Source organism: Aethalodelphis obliquidens, unplaced genomic scaffold (assembly GCF_003676395.1).
Source record: "Aethalodelphis obliquidens isolate GAN/ISIS:26980383/991018 unplaced genomic scaffold, ASM367639v1 scaffold3, whole genome shotgun sequence".
Lineage (NCBI taxonomy): Eukaryota > Metazoa > Chordata > Mammalia > Artiodactyla > Delphinidae > Aethalodelphis > Aethalodelphis obliquidens.
This window is the reverse complement of record NW_020837947.1, coordinates 21566757-21584605: the sequence shown is the minus strand read 5'-3', so window position 1 is coordinate 21584605 and position 17849 is coordinate 21566757. Positions and strand designations below refer to the sequence as shown.

General features: G+C 38.0%; 1 protein-coding gene across 6 annotated transcripts in view; it reads right to left on the bottom strand.

Annotated features, from left to right (window-relative positions):
• Nucleotides 1-17849, bottom strand: part of HIVEP2 (HIVEP zinc finger 2) — a 191667-nt gene that overhangs the window by 66428 nt on the left and 107390 nt on the right. For all 6 annotated transcript variants that reach the window (XM_027084867.1, XM_027084851.1, XM_027084845.1 and 3 more), the window contains one exon: nucleotides 16806-16918. The gene's annotated coding sequence lies outside the window, so the exon portion shown is untranslated. The remainder of the gene's footprint in view (nucleotides 1-16805; nucleotides 16919-17849) is intronic.

Genomic DNA, 17849 nt, shown 5'->3' with positions numbered 1-17849 from the left:
AAGAAACCATGTGACAAGAGCTCCTTAATGAATTTAACAAAGCCCACTGGGTTGGATGAAAGATTTCCCCTGCTAACGTGGGGATACCAATATTGCCTGAAATACCACCACTAAAACGGTGTCAAGCAATCAAGATTAAATTTTCTGCTCTTTCTGTTGACCCGCTCAGGTGTCTTAGAACAACATGCTTTGTGATGCTGTGGGACCCAGGGGCAAGCACTGCTGGAGATTACCCTACCTCTCCACCACCAGCAGGCCTGGAAGTGAGAGGTGGGAAGGCCACTCCAGGCCAGGGAAGCACAAAGAAAGAAGGAAGTTGGCTTGGCCTTCGTCATAATAAAAGGGCTGCTGAATAAGACAAAGGAGCTCATTTCCCTGGCACTGAGATCAGGATTAAGGTGCAAGGAGGCCACACAGGACAGGAAGGACACCACTTTTAACTCCTGCCCCACTAGATGACCTTAAGTAACTCACTAGCCTTTCCAAGGCCTTGATCTTCTGCAGCAAAATAGGAGATTTTATCTAGATCAGAATTTCTCAACCTTCTTGTTACCATGAACCCCTCTGACAGTCTAAAGAAGCCTGGGGATCCCTTCTTAGCACAATGTTTTAAACTACATAAACTAAAAAAAACATAGAATTATAAAGGAAACCAATTATAATGAAATACAGTTACCTTAAAAAACTTAAACAAATTTGTTGACAGGAACATATGTGACTCTTTATTAAAAATTAGAAACAAGATATAGTGCAGGGTAATATATACAATGGAATATTACTCAGCCATTAAAAAGAATGAAATAATGCCATTTGCAGCAACATGTATGGACCTGGAGATTATGATACTAAGTGAAGTTAAGTCAGACGGAGAAAGACAAATATCATATGATATCGCTTATATGTGGAATCTAAAAAAAATGATACAAATGAATTTACAAAACAGAAACAGACTCACAGACTTAGAGAATGAACTTATGGTTACCAGGGGGGAAGGGTGGGGAGAGGGACAGATTGGGAGTTTGGGACTGACATGCACACACTGCTATATTTAAAATGGATAACCAATAAAGACCTACTGTATAGCACAGGGAACTCTGCTCAATATTCCATTATAATCTAAATGGGAAAAGAATTTGAAAAAGAACAGATACTTGTATATGTAAAAATAAATAAATAAAAAAATTTTTAGAAGATATAGTACAGGATAATATCTACCATCATTTTGAGTAGTTATAATTATAAAGATACTCTGAGATATTACCCACAGTAGTAGTGGGACATGAAAATATCTGTGATTTCTACTGGCGACCAAGTCACAGATGCTGCTAAAACTACTATCATCTGTTGCCTACATTAATAATGGAGGGAGTGCTGAAGCTCAGTTAGATGTTTGTGAAAATAAAGTTTTAATTTTTCTCTCAACCAAGTTCTCAGACCCCCTGAATTCTATCCATTTGTGGTTAAGGCCCCCAACCTATGTAAATAATAAATCCCTTTATCATTTCACTGATCTCGGATCAATGATTTAATTGTTTCCCTAGCTCCCTTCACAGAGAATATTCATAAAAGAAATTGGAACTATCCTCTCCTTTCCAAATGTGTGGAGAAAACAGATTTCCGGGATAGAAGTGTCTTTACCCATCCCTACGGAAGTGAAGGGAGCACTTATTGACTTGGAAATGAGCTACCCAAATGCTCCCAGACCCTCTCAGCCTACAGGTGTATACAGATGAAGTGGCATCAACGCCAATTAACCACAGCTCCTGTTTCCAGCCCCACCTGCTCATACAGGACCTCCAGTCCCCTTGAAAAGTCCCAACCAAGTATTTCTAGGATGCCAGCAAGGGGGACTTATAAGAGCCCAAAGGGAGTCTGACAGCCAGTCACAACACCATCTGCCACTTCTTCCTTCCTGCAACAGCTCCCCCTAATGTCCTCAGGAAGGAACTACTCTGCTGCCTCTGCAGATGGTGCCCCTCAAGAGTACGCTCACGCCCAGATACAGCCAGCAGAGCCCACACCGCCGAGCAGGAGGGGTTCCTGCCTTGGGTCCCATACTTCAGAAAGGCCACATACCACAAATACACAAAAGAAATGTATGGACAAATATACAGGCACCTCTGTCACTGGCATCCAGTTGTCCTGTAGCACTAAACGTCCCAGCTCTTGACTAGAGCTGTTTAGGCCCCAGGAAATGCTTTTCCTCATCTTGCGCCCAATGTCTTTGTTCCAGTCAAAAAGTGAACGAGTTCAAATGCCCTGAAGGTTTGTGGGCTGTGACACTGCAAAGTGTGGAGTTCGACATCATTTCAAAAGCAGAGAAGATGTAAGCAGCATTAATGCTTAAGAAAAGACTATCAAGGTTGCTTCCATGTCCTGGCTATTGTAAACAGAGCTGCAAGGAACATTGTGGTACATGACTCCTTTTGAATTATCTAGTCAGTCATTTCTCTCAAATGGCGCAACAAAGTCTTTTATAGCAAAGTACAGTAATGGCAGCATCTTTTTTCTTGCTTCTCTTAGTGATCTGATCAGTGGTTCTAGAATTATTAATGATTAATGCAGCATTTGGAAAAAGAATCACACATGTTACCTCAGGAACATTTCACAAGTAAGCAATTCTTATTCTTAAATTTGTATAGATATAAACTGCATAAAACACGACACTAATTCTTTACATTAGCAACTAAAAGAACACTGAATCCTAAACATGTGTGTAGATTTACTTTGATTAAAATATTTAAGAAGACAATAAAATTTCTAGAAAATATATTTAGAAGCTTTAGCTTTGTTTAAATAATTTAGATTTTAAACGTTTTATATTTAAACGTTTTATATTCATTATCATATGGATTTGCCTTTCATTTTAAAGTAATTTTGGATATTTAATAAGAAAAATCAGTGTTTTAAAATAGTTTTTGAATTTTTACTTTAATTTACATTGTTGATGAAAACATAGTGATATTCTGTATACTTTGAATACAAGTAACATTCTATTTTTATACCCCTTAGCTCATTGAGAATGAGCGCAAGTCAAGATCTTGGTATAAGTAGCTTCTTTTTTGGAGTTCAGAAGCAATAAACTAAGGGGGGAAAAAGGAAGAGAAAAATCTAAAAATAGTCAATCTGCTTAAATTTTTGAAGCTTGAAAACAATGAAAGTAAGCAAACTTTTATCAAGCATGACCCGTATAAAATTCACTAACAGGACATTACAAGTTCTTTAATGAGGATTTAATTACTCTTCACAACAAAAAGGAGCCAGAAACTTATTCTCACCAAATCCACAACTTAAACAGGTCAGATGAAATCCCCGCAAATTCACATTCTTTATAAATAAAGATTTAGTCACTGATCCAGTTAAGAAGAAGGCATGTGGGCCTCCATTTGAACTCTTACGCTGGAGGCCCCACAAATATTGGTGGCAACAGCCAAATCTCGAGTTGTGTGTTCTTAAGTCCAAACCAAGCTTGGCTTCTAACCAACTCGCCGTCAAGACTGTCATGAAAGCAGTCCACCAGGTTTTTGTCTCTACTCCTCTTCAGAATCTCAGAGATTATTATTTTAAACAGAGGAAGAATTTTAGAGGTTTTTCAGATATATATGGAAATGCAATTATATTATATATATAAAACTTAAGAGGGCGGGTAGTAGAATAAGGGAAGGTTGAGTTACTTGCCCAAGATCGTAAACTAGTCTATGAGATCCAGGGCAAGAACCTTGATGGTTTCCTGACATTTCAACCAATGACTTTTCTAACGAATCACTGCTCCCTACCTACCACAGTTAACTACCCACATAATGTTTATGTGTTGCCATGTAACGCTGGTATTATTCAATTCAGGAATCACTCATTAAGGTTTTGATAATGTTAGAAAATAAGACTTAGACATCATTGAGTTACCAAGAGTCATCCTTCTCCTAAGTTATATATCTTATTACTAAATGTATAAACTCAAGCATGTTTAATTATAATAGACATTGCAGAATTTATACAGAACACTTCCAAACGTAATTCTCTAAGATTTCTAAAAGAGGCTTTAAATGATAACGATACCATGAGTAAAAAGATTTTAAAATGTGTGCTTCAGAAAATGCTAACTAATTGCATCTGTTCTGAAGAATAATTCACAGTGCCAACCTTAAAACGGAATTAATTTATTTTAATTTAAATTTTTATCAGATTTCCAAAATACATCAAATATATGTATATAAAATGGGGTACATTAAAAATAAGTGATTATAATCCTAGCAATGTTTAAAATAAAGTAATAAATATCTTCAAATAAATGATTAAGTTTTCTTTGTCCACTGGCTCACCTCTATATTCTAAGTAAAATCCCAAGTGAACAGATATTATATCCCATATGTTGTACAGGCCAACCGCATTTGTGTCAAAAAATACAAATATAAAATATCTGATATAGAAAATTTTTTTCAATATCTGTAGCTAGCTCTTTAAAATAAAATGTCTCATCATAAAATTCTTAAGAATAAATTTCCATTAGGTATATATTTAAATAGCTTAAGAATAAAAGCTTAGATGAGGACTCTGAAGAGCTCTATTTTTATTGAAAGTAGTAGAAAATTTCTTTTTTTTTCATATGACAAATATTTATTGAGTATTGACTCTGTTCTAGGTACATATTTATCTTCCTAATTCTTTTAATGTTTTTTTTAATATAGTAGAAAATTTCTTGATAACTAATCAAAGTATTTTAAGTCTTGTTCCTGCCACTGGTAAAGGTTCACAGCACATAAATTTAAAAGCACACATATAGTTCTAGACATTTTGAAAAGACTATATCCCTTTTACCTGTAAATGATCAAAGGGAATTTTATAATTAATTAATCAATAAGTTATTAAAATGATCCTATTATGTATTTCCTGACCAGGTGGCAATTTTCCATCCACTTACAACAATTTTAAGTTTACATATGTTGTCAAATCCCTCCCTATTAATACTATCTTTTCCAGGTAAAAACATTTAGTTTACTCGCATTTATCAAAATGGAAAATACAAGTTGTTTGTCAACATCCATCCTTATCCTGGATGAATGAATGAATGAGTGAGTGAATGAATGAATGATCTCGGTACACACATCAGGCCAGTTCCTGTCCTCTCCTCCATGGCCCCAGATAAAAGGTGTAAGAGTATATATATGCTTAGAAAACGATATGGGCAGGCACAAATGCATACTATTTAGAAAATAATACTGAAGTGAAATTAACTTTTTTCTCTCTCTAGAATTAAAAAAAATCCACATAAACATTTTATTTTTGTCAATAAATATTTCCAAATTTGGGTCAGTGCATTCTTAAAGTATGCATAATAAAACTTTCAAATTAACAGAGTTGAATTAAAATATTTTAGTATCTCTACAAAAATCTATGTTAATATATTCATCAACTCCAAAACCTCAAAATTTTATTTTGACATAATAAAAATTATTGACATTTATAATGAAAATTATTTCCATTTACACAAATATGATGCACATATATATTTTTTATTTGATTTGGAAACAAAAGAACCCAAGGTTAAGAGTTCTGGGACAAAAGTCCCATAGGTTTCTTAGTTCAACTTAAATTTTTGACTTTTAAAATAGAGGTAAACATGGTAGCATGTTATAGCTGACCCCAAAACATGAATGTATGCTGAAAAACCAAATGTGGGGGAGAAAATGAAGGTCTTGTTTTCTTATACATCACCAAGGTGACATTAAAACAAGTCCTGCAAGACATAAACCTATCAGCCACAGTTGTTAAAGTATGGGAAAAAAGTATAAAATTATTAAAATGAGGCAAAGAGAGGTAATAAATAAAAAAGAGTAAAAAGAGAAGGTATTACCTGGCAAGGAACATATCGCTAACTCTCTCAGGTTTACTGTGCCCTAGAAGACCAGCCTAAGTCAGACTCAATGGTCCTACCCACTTCTGAGTTTGATTGCTGTTTGAAAAGATCTTGACAGTGCTTTCAAAGGTGGAAGATGGCCCTACATTTGGAGAATTCCCTGAGGCTATTTCTATGGATACACAGAAAAGCATACTGACCCTATCATCCCAAGGCGTCTGACAAGACAGAGGAAAATCAGCCTGATAAATCATCCTGCCAATTCAATTCTTAAGGGAAAGGAATTCCAGTGGTGTAGTAGGTAAAGTCTGATGAGAACATATGACAATTTCTTTAGAAGCTCTAACAAGTCCCATTACCATTAATCTAATAACTGAATTACTATGTTGTAGCAGGTTGAACACATTTTAGAGTTTACAATGGCAGGAAAGAACTTTGAGGGGTAAAATCAGGAGTATATAATACCTCATAAATGTACTTCCATCAAGCTGTATACTTATAAAACAGGGAAATCTACTTATATTGTCTAGTTTCCCATAATAAGGAAGTATTTTATTTTAAATGTTACTTTTTTTTCTCTACTCATTTATATTTCCCAGCACTCAGTCTGGGACACAACAGGAACTCAGTAAATGTTTATGGATTGAGGGATCAAGTGTGTGAATGGATAAACGAATAAATGAGTGAATGATTATAAACACATGCTTACCACGTGCATGTACTATTAAGCATCTGTGGGGTAAAGAAGCAATTGCTTCTTCCTCCACTCTACTACTCCTTTTAAATTCTCTGTTTTCATTCCTTTTAAATTACGGGGTGGCAATGGACATAGTATACATCATACACAAGAAACCCCTCATTCAGCTCTCTAGTCAAACATTACCACCTCAGAGAGGACTTCCCTAACTTTCTATCCAAAACACTACACCCTCCTTACTTTTTAATTCCCTTAACTTACTTTATTTTTCTTTATAACACCTATCAAAGCCCAAGATTGTATGGTTATTTGTTCATTGTTTTTTTCCCCCAATAAATTCAATGATGTCAGGAAAAAAATATAAATAAATAAATTACGGGGTGGCCTGATACAACTTAAAATGCCCCTCTGTGGTAATGTGAGTGCCTCTGTGAAAGTTCTTTTACTGTGCCCAATTTGCTGTACTAATTGATTAAAAAAAATCCACTAAACATAACCTTGATACAAATGTCATCCCTTCACACTCTACAGTAATATGCTATTCATCTTAACAAAGTAATTTTTAAATTTTTCTTTAAGTTCTATTATTATTCCTAAATGTTAATAGTATCCCCATTACCTCCTACGAGATGACTGCCTCTCTGCCCAGTTTCCTAAGGGTGAATGTGACACAATATGCCTGTATGTGACAGTGTGTTTGGTCTGTTTATTGGCACATGAATATCCTAAAGGACAGGAAAAGAACTGGGGGGGTGTGTGTGTGTGTGTGTCTATGTGTGCGCGCACTTCCCTGGATTGTTCTCTAGAAATTTCCTTCCACGTGGGAAAAGTGCCAAGGAGAGCCCGAGGACTTCCCTGACCCTGAGCCGAGGGTGTGGCAAATGTGCTCACCCTAACCAGCCGGGTGTTTAAAAAGGAAGTGGTGGGAAGGAGGAAGGAAGAAGTGAGAAAGAGGGAGGCTTGTAGCCAGTTGAAATCTTGGACCTGTGAGAAAATCATCTAGGCATCCAACATGTTTGCAATATTGTAAAATTTACAAAGACTTCTCAGGACTAACACATTCTCAGGGGGTACCTCGAAGACCAGCCGGTGAGCTAAGATCTACTGAGGTTTCTATAAACTTGACCCGTCAAGGATAAATCACTGAGGAAAGCTCAGCCTTTCTTTCACTGATGGAGTTTAATTATATGTTCAAGACGAGGAATAACCTTTAGAATGTTTCCCTGCTCAACTGAAACCTCTTTGAAAACCACTCTTAACCCTTAAATTGTTGAATGCAGGGGCCCTTTCTTAGATGGCATTGTTACCACTTTGCAGCACTTCGCAGTGTGGGGCACACCTTCCTTAAATACAGAGCTTCCAGCTCAGGGTCTGACATACCAGGGGCAATAAGTAAGAGCTCCTCTATCTGTAAAGGTCCTCTCCCCTTAGCTTCTTTGACACTTGCCTCTCTTAGTTTTCTTGCTATGTTTCTGACAGCTACAATATTTTGGATTCCTCTATCTGACCTTCCAGGCCCAAGTGTCTTCTCCCCTAGATGCTTCCCTACTTTTGCAGCATCAAAATTAACATCACCCTCCTTTGTGTTCTCATAACTCTTTGCGCTACTCCTGTTGTCGCACTAATCATGATCTGGTTTGGATTTCAGTTAATTGAGTACACTTATATCCCCACCCAAATTTTCAGCTACTTGGAGACAAGACCCTTCTCATTTTTCTCAGTACACACCTCTAGCACAGAGCACAACGTCTTGCACATGGCTTGGTTTTCCATAAATGTTGGCTGGATTCAAAAGTTTACTAAAAGTCATTGCATGGAATTTTTAACTCCTTCCTCTTTTCCACCCCTCATGTAGGCAATCATGTGCCAAAACCTATAGACAAATGATTGCACTATTTCTCCCATCTGTCCCCTCCTTCGTATTCTTATTACAACCAACTTAGTTCAGAAACGTATTACCTCTCACGGAGATGATCCCAATGGCTTTTTAACTTGTCTACCTTCAGGTTTTCGACCTCTTATTTGTGAGGTGAGGTGAGGTGAGGTATATTTCAAAAATATAATCCAATCATATTACTCCTTAGCTCAAAATTGGTTCTTTAATGTCTACCAAAGTGATGTGCTAATTACTCCTTCAAGGTCCTCTATGCACTCTCTAAGTCTCTAGGTATCTTTCTTTCCTCTCTTTGGTGTCTCCTCTTCACTTACCAATACTGTGTTCCAAATACATCATGTTACTTTTCGTTCCTATGACACCTACATTACTCATCCCAACTCTGCCTATGTGGTTGTAATTCTCTCCGTCTGTCCAAACCTTGCCTGTCTTTAAAGCCTTCCTCAGGAAACACTTCCTGATCTCCAAATCCCTCCCTCCACATTCCCATGAGAAAATTCATGTGATTTCTTTCTCCTCTGAATGTGCAACACATTTTATTTATACATTTCTGATGGCGCTACTTAAGCTTCCTTATATCCAAGTTAGTTATGTACTAATCTTGTCTCTCTTTTGGGTTTACAAGCAACTTAAAGACTAAAATGCAGACTTATCACTGTAGTCCTCCAACCACCAGAACACTAAATTGCATATGGCAGAAACACCATGGACATTCATTGAATTAAACCGAATTAAAGCTTTTACAAATAGCCAAAAAAACCTCAGGTTCCATGTAAGAAGGATGGGGGCTCAAGCCAATGTAGTGTGGTGTCCGTGATGATTGGTGTTCTCAAAAGTTCCACTTAAGGCTGATGACAGAATCAAGCTCTGCTACAGTCAATGAATAATTTATTTCTGCCCAAATATTCTGTTAATGGAAATCTTTTTATGGCTCAAGATCTAAAATATATTTACTGCCCTTTGGTTATTAAATGTTTGCTTTAATCATTAGTACACAAGGTAATGACAAATGATAATTACAGGATCGTTATATGCTTTTAAACTGATTGAATCAAGAGTATCTCTGCTGAAATTCAAAAACGTCTCAGTGGATGGGGATGGGAGTGGATTACATTGGGACCGGCGGACTCACTGCTACCAACAAATTAAAGAGCCTAAGGATCTTGTTAGAAACACCACCAACTGAGAGGACAACTTGCAATTCGAATGGCTAATACACTTTTTCGATTTTAGTGCTCAAGTAAAAATGCCCCTGCTTCCCCGAACTAGACTGTTTCAATCGAAGGCCTCAGAGTAAAGAAAAGAAGAAGTGTCTGTGTCCGCGCATTGCCTTGATCTTCCAGCCTCTGCCCAAAAGTGTTCCTTTGTTGTGCTATTTCAGCAAGTTGTGAGGTGACAATGCTCACGCTTATCAAAAGGAAAAGATAGCTATTTTTCCCGTATGATTTATCTTGGCAGGCCGAAAGGCTGCTGTTTAATCTCCCTAATATGATTAAACATGTACTCTGACAAGTACACATGTTCCTGAGGAGGTGAACTTGTGGGGGATTTTGGCAGGGGTAAGGCTGAGAAAACCCAAAACATCATAAGCTCTTGGGAAATATTTAAGGAGCTGGAAGAACAGTAAAAAGAGGAAGAAGACTCATGCCTTCCAGTGAATTCCTGTTTCCAGCTATAAACCCTCATGGGAAAAAAAAAGTTGAGTAGTATAAAGTATAAGCTTTTTATCTGCTTTTATATCAAACTCGGTACACAATCAAATTCATCATCCTGAGACCCAAGCCAGCTTCTCTCTTTACTTCCTTTTTTTATCTATTAAAAGTCCTATTCAGGGCTTCCCTGGTGGCGCAGTGGTTGAGAATCTGCCTGCTAATGCAGGGGACACGGGTTCGAGCCCTGGTCTGGGAGGATCCCACATGCTGCGGAGCGGCTGGGTCTGTGAGCCACAACTACTGAGCCTGCGCGTCTGGAGCCTATGCTCCGCAACGGGGGAGAGGCCACAACAGTGAGAGGCCCGCGTACCGCCAAAAAAAAAAAAAGTCCTATTCAAACTCGCAGGCTCAAAAGCCTGGTGTCATCACTGACAGCTTCCTACTGCTCCCTGCCCCCCAGAAGTGCGGATATAAGCATGCGCCCGTACACACACACACACACGCACACATACCCCTCCTGCACCCAATCAGGCGGCCCTCCGTGGGCCTCCTGCACATTCTCTCATCTTGTCTGCGTCCTGTCAACGCTTATTGCCGCCACTGCAGTTCAGACCTTCAACACCTGCCTGAACTCTCAGTGTACAAAGTCAGATCCGAAAGTGCTTCGGGTCCAACTGTCAAATTTCCACAGGACAGGTCTAGGCACTATGCCCTCGGGTATTGGGTATATGGAATCCAGGGACAATTCTCAGAGGCAGTCACCTGTGGAAGCATCAGGAGAGTCCTAAGGAAAATACTTTGAGCTGAAAGTAGCCATAAAGGCACCAGGATGCAAAACTTGCGAAGTGAGGAAATAAGGAAGAGATTGGAGGAAGTTAAGTCAGAATTCCAGCACGGGGTAGTATAGCCATCATTGATGGAGTGTAATCTATAAAAATACTGAATCACTATGCTGTACACCTGAAACGAACACATTATTGTAAATCAACTCTACTTCAGTAAAAAAAAAAGAAAGAATTCCCTGAACTTAGGATTCAAGTGTTCACTAAAGTTTTCTTAGTGCTTTCATCTGTGCTATACGTGTGGGAGGAGAGGGAAAGGGCATAATGTGCGGTGACAGCTCTTGTGTGAATGAATGCTAAGTGCCTCCTAAGTGGCTTCTGTGCTTTCAGGGACTCTTGCACCCACTCACCCCACCCTCACCTCTACCCCCGCACCATCCAACACAACCTGGCCCGATTCAGCTTCCTAAAGTGCAGCTCTGATGACATCACTCTCCTGCTCAAAAATTTTCAGGGGCTTCCCAGCACCGCAGGGCAGATTAAATGTACATCCTTAGTCCTGAAACCAGAGACAGCTGTGCTTCACATCCACATGACCTGTATCTTCCAGGAAGCCTCTATATTCAGAGCCCATGTTTTATTTTATCTCATTAAATCTTTTCAGAGGTCAGTCGTTTTTGTTCCCATGGTCAAGACAAAGACAATAAAACATGCTTGTAGGGGAATGGAGGGAGTTTTGTTTTGTTTTGGGGGGTGGGTTTGTTATTTTACTTCAAGACTAATTTTTTGCTTTCAAAAAGATCACCTAGAAAGCACGTAAATTTGTTTATGGCTCTGCTCTGGATATTTAATTAGAATCAGACTTGCTGATTCATCTCCCTAACATGATTAAAATTAAATCTGTGCCCAGGTATCAATTTGCAGTCCCCCAAATGAATTGTAGATGAAAACTCACAATCAGATATTTTTATTAAATTCAACAAATATTTATGGAATATCTACTATTTTTTTCAACCACCATTTTCAAGGCTGAAGAGGACACCAATGAAATGAAGATGCAGTCTTTGCCCTCAAGCAGCTTACAGTGTGGTAGGTGAGATAAAAGCCCCACATAAATCACTTTACTAAAAAGCATAAGCACAAAAATACATACAAAACAGAGACAGGAGAGAAGTAAAAAGTATTAAGGGGATTCAGAGAGAAGAAGAGATAAAGCATGAAGATCTCTGAAGTGGACGATGCTGTTCAATATCTAATTTAGTAATTCACAGGGAAACTATAACTGCCAAGGGAATCAGAATTCCAAAAGCCATTCTTGATCTATAAGGATGTTGCTTGGAGTCTATGAGATTCTCAGAGCAGGGGAGTGACTGGGTGAATTTCACAGTTATCATCAAGGAAGGGAAGGTACACTGCCTCCAAGATTCCCTAAAACTCTGAGATCTGATTCTTCTCCCAAACTCCAATATGGCTTCTACTTCCTTATATGTTTCATACTAAACAGAATATACAGATCTTATCAACAAAGCTCCAATATTTGAACACTACCAGTCAACCAGACCAGTGATCTGGCATCGAATGACATATTGCCTGTGGTTGGGAGAACCAGGGTTGAATCCTCCTTCATGACTCACTAATGCTGTGACTTTGAGCAAATCACTCAACTGTAACCCTTAGAGCCTCTGTTTGCTCACATACAAAACAAAATGTAAGTAATATCTACACAATAGTTCTTGCCTTAAGTGAGATCATGTAACATGGAAGCCATTGGTAAACTGTAAAGCATTACACAAGTGGTAATTCAGGACATCCTAGAAACAGGGCATTCTGTGTAGCCAGTAAAAGATGAGAGGTCCCACCACACACAGTCATCCTACACTGCAAGCTAAAGGAACGAGACAGGAAGAACGACAAGCAGGAAGAGTACTATGAAATGACATAAAAGTAACCCTCGGGCTTCCCTGGTGGCGCAGTGGTTGAGAGTCCGCCTGCCGATGCCGGAGACACGGGTTCGTGCTCTGGTCCGGGAAGATCCCACATGCCACGGAGCGGCTGGGCCCGTGAGCCATGGCTGCTGAGCCTGCGCGTCCGGAGCCTGTGCCCCGCAACGGGAGAGGCCACAACAGTGAGAGGCCCGCGAACCACAAAAAAAAAAAAAAAAAGTAACCCTCAGTCAGTTTTTCAAATGGCTACAGAATGCTCAAGGAACAAAATGTGCTTTGCTCATACTACTGGTTTAATTAATCTTGCTGCTGATGAATAAATGAATGGGTAAGGAACTGAATGTATGAATGAATCAAGGTATAGTCAAGTGAGATGCTTGAAAAACAAAGCAGGAGGAGTCCAGTTTTATAGAAGAGGTTAAGAAAATAATTCTGGAAAAGTGAAACCATATAGCCTGAGAAGCTAACAGTAATGGGCTCCACTCACAAAGGCTGTAATGGCAAAACAAACCGCAGTCCTTATAGTAAGAGCTTACGAGTCTATAGGTTTCACATCGGTTTAGTAAAATTCAGTCAGAAATACTGATACCCTCTTCAGTTACCTTGAAACACAAAGGACCCAACAGAAGAATTGTGTGCATCTGAAAACCTATAAAAATGGCCCAATATAAAAAGAAACATACTGAAGGCCACAACGCATTGAAGCTCATAAGGTTTGCTCTGAAATATATGTGATAGCAGGAAAAGTTGTATCAAACCACAGTGAACAGAGAGCAAATCTTATTTGCAACCTCATCAAATCTTTATAAGACCTACTAAAATGTGCCCAAGTTAAATAGATTAAAATTTTCCCATTTTATTCTCCATACTGGTGTAAGTAATGACAAAAAAAGTAAAAACATAAGGGAACAGATGGATGGATAAACACTGAGTCTGGGGAAATCACAAAATACAGCAATTTGTACAGGAAATAGAGTTACATAGTTTGGATTTTCTAATTTAAAGTAAGATTTCAATAACTTCTGACTCCAAAAATTACTATCATAACTATGTAATTCTCAGCAAATTGATTTCTGCTCTGAAACCTGATTTTCTCAAATGAATATGGGATTCTTAATTCTTGCTTTTCAAAGATTAAGCAGCTATAGCAAAGAACCTGACTCTGCAGAACACATCCAGTGAATGCTAACAATTTTCACCTTCCTTCTTATCTTTCCTCAGCTTAAAGAAGACATACCACTTACATAATTCTTAAATAATTACATCCAATGCAATGAGAGCATATAAATCTGTGCACCTGGTTGAAAGGCCTATAGTCCAGCTACTATTACCTTAAAATGAACAAGGTCAAGACGAGTCAAAAGCCCTGGCTATCTGAAGGAAAATGGCAGGACATGAAAAGTCACATTATTATAAAGTAATTTGTATTTATTATCTTTTACAAAAAGTACCATAAAAGAAAGACCATTCTAATGATGCAGGTTTTCCTTTTATATTGTGTAAAATTTTATCATGCAAACTTCCCCTTTTAATCTTTTTTACCCTGTTTTCTCTTACTACCAATTTGGAGTGGGGGGAATTGGAGAAATTTTTAAAATTTATTATTTGAAAGAAAAATCCTTGCTTGGGTCAACGGACAAGACCAGGCTCAGGCGATAAAGTGATTGAGAGGTTGCTGATTATGTTGTATACAGCACGAAAAAAGTTTACCAATTTCATATGAAGTGTTTCCTTACCAAGTGTTTGGTTTAATGTTACTCATCTCTGTGTACATTTCTACTCTGTCCACAATGATGGGCTAAAGAATCAGACATGTGATTAATAAAATACAATTATTGTTACATTTAAACCATGATTGTGACTATTACCAACATGAATCACTATTGTCAATAATCACTACTAGCTACTGAGTCTCTACCACCTGCCAGGAGTTTAATCCTCACATAACCTTATGAATTAAGTAGCATCCTTATGTAATTAACAAAAAAATTTTTAAAACACAGTGACCTTAAAGAGCTGACTTAACCAAAGACACCCAGAATTCATAGTGACATTTGCAAGAAGGCCAATGTCCATTCTCAGGAGGCACTTACAGAACAGTTTCCTAAACATAATTTAAATTAGGTCCCACCAATCGAAATGTAACTGTAACACTGTGGGGTCCCTTGGGAATAGCTGTAAAAGCCAATCCTTGTGAGTAGAAGGAAAATTAAATGTGGCAGACAAAGACATTTAAGTGAGTAGTTCAGAGTATCAATTTTCATCTTCTAACATCTATTACGACTACCGAAGAAATTAAGGCTTTGCTTTTGAAACTTTATCATTTCTCTTCATGATGGGTTTTTCAATCTAACTGCCTTATATCCCTCTAATTATCAAAAAAATGTTCCGAATGGCACCGTGTGCCCATAACGATGGAAATTACTGGTCACAAATGAATCTTGGGTCATGAACCTCACAGGCCAAATGAAAAGATTCCCTGGGTTTCCACACTTGATATTTCTGCACTCACTGGATGCTCAAAAGCTACACTAACAAATCAAGTTCCAGGGAAGCAGCCTCAAGGAAGATTATTTTAGACAAAGCAAAGGCAGTTGTCAGCATTGTATAAACCATATGCGACAGTATCCCTGAAAAACCACCTGACCCCACCACGTCTGAAGATGCCCAGAGGTAAAGCAGACACTACTAGTTTGGTTTGGAAGTCTGCTCCCCGAATGATTAGACACTTTCCTCTCTTATTTACCATCATTCATCATATTTTTAAATACTTCTAGTTTATCCAGAGAGAAATTAAGTAATGAGATGCACAATTTAGAATCATGAATAAAATTTAGAATTTCAGAAACTAAAATCATGTGACCTAGACTAGGAATACAAAATTTTTTCCACATTTTCTGTGACTGTGTAAAGAGTTAATTAAAGCATGAGTTTGCCTGGATTAAAACAAAAATTACCAAACCCTAAAATCAGCATCATTTAGACTTCTGATGTCAAAAATCTGTTTGACAGAGCAGACTTTACTACACTGACATTTTAACAGTAGCCAAAGTCCTGTTCTCACTAAATTCTGTCTTGGCAGTGCCAAGAATTTGCTAAAAGCCTAAACTCTTCCTGGTTAAGAATTCTCTACGTCAAGAACCTTCCGAAGCAACACAGCGCAACAAGGAAGCTGGATCAAGCAAGTCCTTAAGATTTCTATTCTTATCACAGAAACTAAGCTTTCTGCAAAATGAGAATGGTTTAAAACAAGGAGGGTGGACTTCCCTGGTGGCACAGTGGTTAGGAGTCTGCCTGCCAACGCAGGGGACACAGGTTCGAGCCCTGGTCCGGGAAGATCCCACATGCCGCAGAGCGGCTAAGCCCGTGCGCCACAACTACTGAGCCTGCGCTCTAGAGCCCGCGAGCCACAACTACTGAAGCCCGTGCGCCTAGCGCGTGCTCCGCAACAAGAGAAGCCACTGCAATGAGAAGCCCACGCACCGCAACGAAGAGTAGCCCCCGCTCGGCACAACTAGAGAAAGCCCGCACACAGCAATGAAGACCCAACGCAGCCAAAAAAAGAAATAAAATAAGGAGGGTTACTAATTTACTCAATATATTCTTTATTCCTTAGATTTGAATCTGATACTATACAGTACAATTACACGTATCTCACTAAAAGTAAAATTCGATATTCTCACATTACCTCAAGATTACAACAAGCAAATAATCATTAGAACAGTAAATGAAGGGATCTGGTTTCAAACTGTACATGATAACATTTTCTAATCTTCCCATTTTTCTAATCAGGATAGTTCCACCGATGTGGTAAAGACTTATGAACATTTTCATTTAGATAGCATCCCAGACATCTTTCACAGGTTTTGAGGTCCTCAAATTATTACTGTCAAAAACTTCCCATAAAGCTTAATATTTTGCTTGAGAGATCTTTCCAATAATTTTGAAATCAAACCACATAGAAAGTACTTGACTCAACTTACCCAGTGGTTAAATGTTAAAGAACTGGTAAAAGCGTGTTCCAAGCAAATCAATTCACTTAATTTTTCAAGTAGATCTGATTACCATCGTCTTTTAAAAAATTCAAAGACTCCACCTAATGAAGAAAGAAAAAAAACACAACAAAGAATTGCATTTAAACCAGAGCAGCATTATATGATCTATACATTAATAACACAGAAATCAAAGCAAGATTATTATTATTATATCTTCTCCTAAGTTACTGTGCTACTTAAAACTATAAAACAACAAAAGCATCTGGCAACTAGATTAAATTTTCCAGTTTGGAAATAAAAAGAATGTTCAAGCATAGAAAAAGCAATAAAATAACAAAGTGCAAGAGCAGAAGAGTTTATTTTCAGTACTGATTGGCATACGGAAGTGACGACTACATAATGTCAGTTAGGACATGTAAAATCACAGATGAGGAAAAGATGCAACTGACTACTTTGGAATTCTATTCATTGGTTCTTATTAATTTATTGATGCAATGAAAATGTGTAGGTTGCAGTTCTTTAAAACTGTTAAGCCCTAGGTACAGGCAATTTCTGTTGAGGCATATAAACTAATACCCAGACAGATCATTTGGAGAGAATTCGCTAGCGTAAATTTCCAAATCATTCTTAGAATGTAATACCTCGTCTCCCACAGAAGTGTTTACTAAAGCTCCATAAACAGCTTAATTATAGTTCATAAATAATATCAGTTAATTCTATTCATTTTACCAGTAGATGTACCTTTTCTGAAGCTCAAATATTAAATTGCTATCTTAGCTCCAAGAGGAAGTTTTAGAGAAGGAAAGCTATATCTCAACTGATAGAACCTAAGATAAATGGGATTCTGGGAGGCAGAGCAGAAGAGTGAGACAGAAAATTGGAAAGCTTCCAGCTACTTCTGAATCAGGTCCCCCCAGGGTAGATTAAGTAATTTTAAAGTCCCTGGACATCAGACACAACTATATTCCAGTGAAAGTTCAAAAACCTATTGCAAGGCCATAAATACATGATTTTTTATTATGCAATTTGGAA